Source organism: Rhinolophus sinicus, linkage group LG02 (assembly GCF_036562045.2).
Source record: "Rhinolophus sinicus isolate RSC01 linkage group LG02, ASM3656204v1, whole genome shotgun sequence".
Classification (NCBI taxonomy): Eukaryota; Metazoa; Chordata; class Mammalia; order Chiroptera; family Rhinolophidae; genus Rhinolophus; species Rhinolophus sinicus.
The window spans coordinates 176,392,546-176,398,767 of record NC_133752.1 but is presented as its reverse complement, the minus strand read 5'-3'; positions in this window follow the sequence as shown (position 1 = coordinate 176,398,767).

The following is a 6,222-nucleotide window of genomic DNA, read 5'->3' as shown; positions in this document are numbered from 1 at the left end:
CATAAATTAGCGACAAGTACTTGTCATAAATTAATTTTAATTGTATATCAAGTGAAAAACACTGAAATGCAAACCGCTGTACATAACTTATGAGAGACCTCTTTTCTTTAAATTTTACATAATTAGAAGGAAACTATTACAGTTTGACTAATGGAACTGTGCTCTGTAGTCCGCTTTGGAACATCCCTGTGTTTGTTAAATATAACTTATCAGATTGAAACACTCCTCCCCACTCTCTGGGAGAAGAGGGCTCAAACTAAAATTTGAATCAGCTCTAAATAAGAATCTATCCATGAAAAAAGCTAGCCATTTCTTTATAAAAAGTAAATCTGTTTTATAATTACAGATTTTTTGGACAAATTTCTTATATCAAAAAGAAATACAAATTTTATCATGATTCTCTAGAAGTTTTTTTGTTTTTGGAGTCTCAGACTAGGAACAAATTATGAGTGTACGCAATACCTGAATGTTTTAATTCACTTCATTTTCAATCAGTCAGCATGGTAAACAATGCGTCATTACTAAGCTGGTAGTGGCTGCCAAGGTACATTTAATCAGTAATTCAGTCTCCATCCAGTATGTTGTGATGTCTCTGTATAACAGGGGAACAATGGCTTGAACTTGTGTACCATATGTGATTTTGAACGAACACCCTGAATAGCACTAATTTTTATCTGCAACATCTTTCTATAACAAAACAAGAAGCACTAGAAAAATGGGTTTTAGTTTGTAAACAATCACTCATGACCTCAGACATTCTCCAATTATTCTAGTAAGCTCACGGCAGATACTTCCATGATCATGTATGACGGGTGGTGCATGGTGAGATTTAAATTAGCATAAAGTTTTGTCTAGCTCTGTTTGATTTAGTTTTCTGATACAGTGTGCTGATTTTGTGACTATAATCATGTAAAAGGCCTGTTGAAATGAAATATTATGTCTGACCCCCAAATTAGTTAATTTATATGTAAAAAAAAGTGTGAATAAATCTCATATCAAATATCAAACTTTTACATGTGAATGGTTTTCTCCAAGAACATATAAAAGTCAATAAAATCCTAATTTAAAAAAAAGAAAAGAAAGAAAGAAACTTTAGCAATACAGTGGAACAAAAACCCTGAGAACAACCACACAAGAACAGAAGGAAGAGTTTCATTTTGCCTGCATCCTCCCACCCCTCCAGCCAGCACTGCTCAGCACCAAGAGTCAACTACCCAGAGAGGAAGTTGATCACTCACCCAACTGGGAAAGGAGCAGTTGGGTGAGTGATCAACTTCTTTACCATTTGGGGGAAGTTCAGAAAACCCCTGCTTCAGTGTCACCACAATGGCAAAGCTGAGATGCACAGAGATGGCTAGGAACAAGGGAAAAAAGCAGGGGCTACCAACATCAGCCATACAGCAGGAGAGATCAAAGTTCAGTGATCTGCTCTGCAGACAAACCCAGCAGATTCCACCACTGCAGAAACTAAGCACTTTAATGGACCACCTGCAGATTTCACTCAGCTTTCACCTGAGTCCCTTCCCACTCTTTCCAACACTCCCACCTCAAACCTTATTGGAGCCTTTGAACCACATCTGCAGCCAGTCCAGGCCCCTGCAGCTGCACAAATACAAAATGGCAGCACAGACCCCAGCAGGTGACTCCAAACACTATGTGCGCACTTGAGGCTAGCCTCTCCTGCTGTGTACTTGCATGCTAGTACCAGCCACCACTGCAGCCACACCCCGAGGGGAAACTGCAACTACTAGAGAGCACACCAACAGACAGGGCCCCTGTATCTGCCAGTAAGCCCATAGCTGGCTCCAGCCTTGCTGCCTGCCCTGGCTCCCACCATTATGTGTATTTCTGTAACTGGTCGCAGTCACTCCATAAGCACCTGTAGCTGGTCCCCACAAACAAGTGTGCACACACCACTGGCTCTAGCCACCATCACTGGCTGCCCTGGTCTCTAGCCCTGGACCTGGAGGCATTGTAGAGGACCCCAAAAGCCTTTACAGCCTCTGTGACCCCCTGCAGTGCTCACCAAGGATCACAGTAGTCGATGCTGTGGACCTCAGCAGCCTGAGCTGAAACCACATCATGTCCCCCCCCCACAGATCCAGAGCAACTGCACACCCAGCATTTGGCACCCTGCACTGCTAGACTTGGCGGCACACATGCTCCAGCATGCTCCCACGTACAAGTGAATATCTTCCCTTACCAAAATCAGTCCACAAGTTTGCAAGAGGTGACTGCCTCAAACAGACAACTACAATAGCTGCAGGGATAACAAAGAATCAGGGAAACATTTAAAAGAATACAGTAAACCTCTAGTAACTGGCCCCCAAAAATGGAAATCAGGAATTACCTGACAAGGAATTCAAAATAGTTCTTCTAAAGATGCTCAGAGATATACAAGAAAACACAAGTAAACAATTTAATGATATCAGAAAAACAATTCAAGAAAAAAATGGGAAGTTCAACAAAGAGAACATAAAAAAGAACCACATAGAAATTGTGGACCTGAAGAATATAATGACTGAACTGAAGAATTCAAGAGCTTCAACAGACTCAACCAAGCAGAAGAATCAGTGATCGAGAAGACAGATCAATTGAAATTATCCAAAGGAACAAAAAGAAAAAAATGGAAAGGGAGGAAAAGCCTACAGGACTTATGGGAAACCATTAAGACAAATAATCCACACATCATTAGAGTCTCAGAAGAAAAGAGGGAGAAAGGAACTCCATTCTGAGGCTCAGACTGGTAGGAGTGATGTTTGGGGCCCATTCACATGGAAAGATGCTCAACACCAGTAATCAACAAGAAAATGCAAATCAAAACCACAAGGAAACATCACTTCACACCTCTTAGAAGGGCTATCCTCAAGAAGACAAAAGATAACAAGGGTTGGCAAAGATATGGGGAAAAAAAAGAGAACATCTGCACACTGTTGGTGGGAAAGCAAATTGGTACACCCACTATGAAAAACAGTACGGAGTTTCCTCAAAAAACTAAAAACAGAACTACAATATAATCTAAAATTCCACTTCTGGGTATATAGCCAAAGGAACTGAAAACAGGATATCAAAGAGAGACATGCATTCCCACGTTTACTGCAGCATTATTCACAATAGCCAAGATACGGAAACAACGTAAGTGCTCATTTATAATGAATGGATAAAGGTATGGTATACGAACCCAAGAGTATTATTCAGTCATGAGAAAGGAAATCCTGCCATTTGCCACAACATGGATGGACCCTGGGGGTATGATTGAGTGAGATAAGGCAGACACAGAAATACTATATAATCCCGCTTCTATGTGAAATCTGAAAAAGCCAAATTCTTTTTTTTTTTTTTAAAGATTTTATTGGGGAAGGGGAACAGGACTTTATTGGGGAACAGTGTGTACTTCCAGGACTTTTTTCTAAGTCAAGTTGTTGTCCTTTCAATCTTAGTTGTGGAGGGCACAGCTCAGCTCCAGGTCCAGTTGCTGTTGCTAGTTGCAGGGGGTGCAGCCCATCATCCCTTGCGGGAGTGAACCGGCAACCTTGTGGTTGAAAGGATGCGCTCCAGCCCACTGAGCCATCTGGGAGCTCAGTGGCAGCTCAGCTCAGGTGCTGTGTTCAATCTTAGTTGCAGGGGGCGGAGCCCACCATCCCTTGCGGGACTCGAGGAGTTGAACCAGCAGCCTTGTGGTTGAGAGCCCACTGGCCCATGTGGGAATCAAACTGGCAGCCTTCGGAGTTAGGAGCACGGAGCTCCAACCGCCTGAGCCACCGGGCCACCCCTAAAAAAGCCAAATTCATAGAAACAGAGTAGATTGGTGGTTACCAGGGGCTGGGGGAAGAGGGGGGATTGAGATGTGGTTTAAAGGTAAAAAACTTGCAACCAGTAGACACTTAAGTCCTAGAGATCTGATGTACAGCACAGCCATTACAGACAATACTGTATTATAAACTTCAAAGCTACTAAGAGACTACATCTTAATTGTTCCCACCACAAAAAAAGAAATGATAATTATGTGATGTGATAGAAATGTTATCTAACACTATGGTGGTAATCATATCGCAATATATAAATGTATCAAATTAACATGTACACTTAAATGTATACAATGTTATATGTCAGTTATATCTCAAAAATTAAATATTTTAAAAAAGAAAAGCCCATCATGTTGCCTATATACTTACCATCTTATTGCACATTCTAATAGCCAGAATTAGAATACCACTCCAGGGGCGCCAGTTCGCTCAGTTGGTTAATGCGCAGTGTTCATAATACCAACATCGCTGGTTCGATTCCCACATGGGCCAGTGAACTGCACCCTCCACAACTAGATTGAAAACAATGACTTGACTTGGAGCTGATAGGTCCTGGAAAAACACACTGTTCCCCAATGTTCCCTAATAAAAAATTAAAATAAATTAAAAAAACCAAGCCAAGCAGCAGTAGTAGTAGCACTAACATAGTTTACCATGTGCCAAGCCCTGTTCTAAGCACTTTAAAATTTTAACTTACTTTATTGTCAAAATACTCTATAAAATAGGAACTATTATCCTCATTTTGCATATGAGGAAACGAAGGCAAACAAATGTTAAATAACTTGCCCAATGTCAAAAAGCCAGTAAGTAGCAAATTTTTTTTACCAAGGCCATCTGTTTCCTCCCATACCCATGCTCATAAACACTATTCTTTAGAGCCCATTAATCATCTATTTTGGTGGGACTCGGGGAGGGAGGGGGTATGAAAATTAATGAGTATATTCCCCATTCAAATATTTAAGTATTAAAGTCTGAAGGAAGTATTATTCTGTACTTCATTTTCTGCCTGTCCAAATCGCTATTTTTCCACATTCCCTACAAATTTTGAATCAATGCATTTAGACAGCATAGATAAAATGTCCTTGACAGTCTTCATTTATGTCTTTATTTTTAAATGCTTCACATCACCAAGTCTGAGCATTTCCTACAATTGTGCTACTCGCTACAAGGAGCACGCCCTCTAGTGGCCCCAAGCTGACATGCAGCTACATAAAACGCACAAAGTGCTCCAATGAGCTTTCTTTCCTATTACAGGTTCAATGGCAGAGCACACAATAAGAAAAAAGAAAATACTGAAAAGCAAAATTTTACAAATCATAATGGGTCTTAATGCATTAGTGTGTCTGAGAGGGACAACACTATCTTTAGATTGATAGGATGGAAGGAGAGGTCACAATGGACAAGTATTTTACTCTTGGCTCAGCTATAGGCAATTTAAGTATGCCAGAGCTTTTTTTTTTTAAAGAGATACCATCCCTATATCTTGATTTCTTTCAAAAGGGGTCAAAAAATAGCAATTCTTATAAATTTCTGAAATAAATGCCAGACCATAAAATTGCTGTGAAAACCATCACAAGCCTATACATCCTCCAGGCTTAAGGGACCTACAAATAAACTTTTTCTTTTCTTTCTCAAGAGACTATGTAATTGATGGGAAAAGCTTGAGTTTGAATTCTATAGTCACAAACCATGTGTAGTTTTCTTCATGTGTAGTAAAGAGGCAATAACAGAAATGATTTTTTTTTAAAGCTAGAAAATAACTAAAATATAACCAAAGTGCAGTGTATTCTTTAGCCAGTTATGGTAATTAAAATAATACAGTAAGCTACCAAATTTATCAGCAGCTGTCCCATACACTATCCAATTTTCCTTTTCCCAGGCCATCAGGTCTAAGTACCAAAGTAAAATGTCTTCACCACTGCTTCTTGATCCCTAATATTGATTGACTCTGGAGCACATAAATGAGATTTTCTGCAACTATGACAAAACATATAAGGAATATTTGTCATGTAGCTAGGAACAACCCAAGTGAGAATGAGTAAAAGGAAAATACCCCTTCTAGTCCTTCTTCACTGAAATCACTATTAATTCAACAAGTAGTTAAGGAGCATCTACTATCTAGAAAGACATATGGCAAGTACAGTGAGCAGATAAAAATGAAGACATGGTCCTCATATTCGAAGAGCTTACAAACTAATGAGGAAGAGTTCAACAGAAACCCAAAGAAAATGAGAGATCAGGGTGAAAGGATAGGTAACATTTCGTGAAGTAGTATTCGTGCTAGCTTTAGGGATGGGAAGGATTTCAACAGGCAGATATGGAAGGGAAGGTATTCTAAGCAGAGAGAATTTTAGTAAGCATTCAGTGTCATAGTGCTGATATTTGAAAAATGACTAGTACCCTGGTTTGCTGGCGC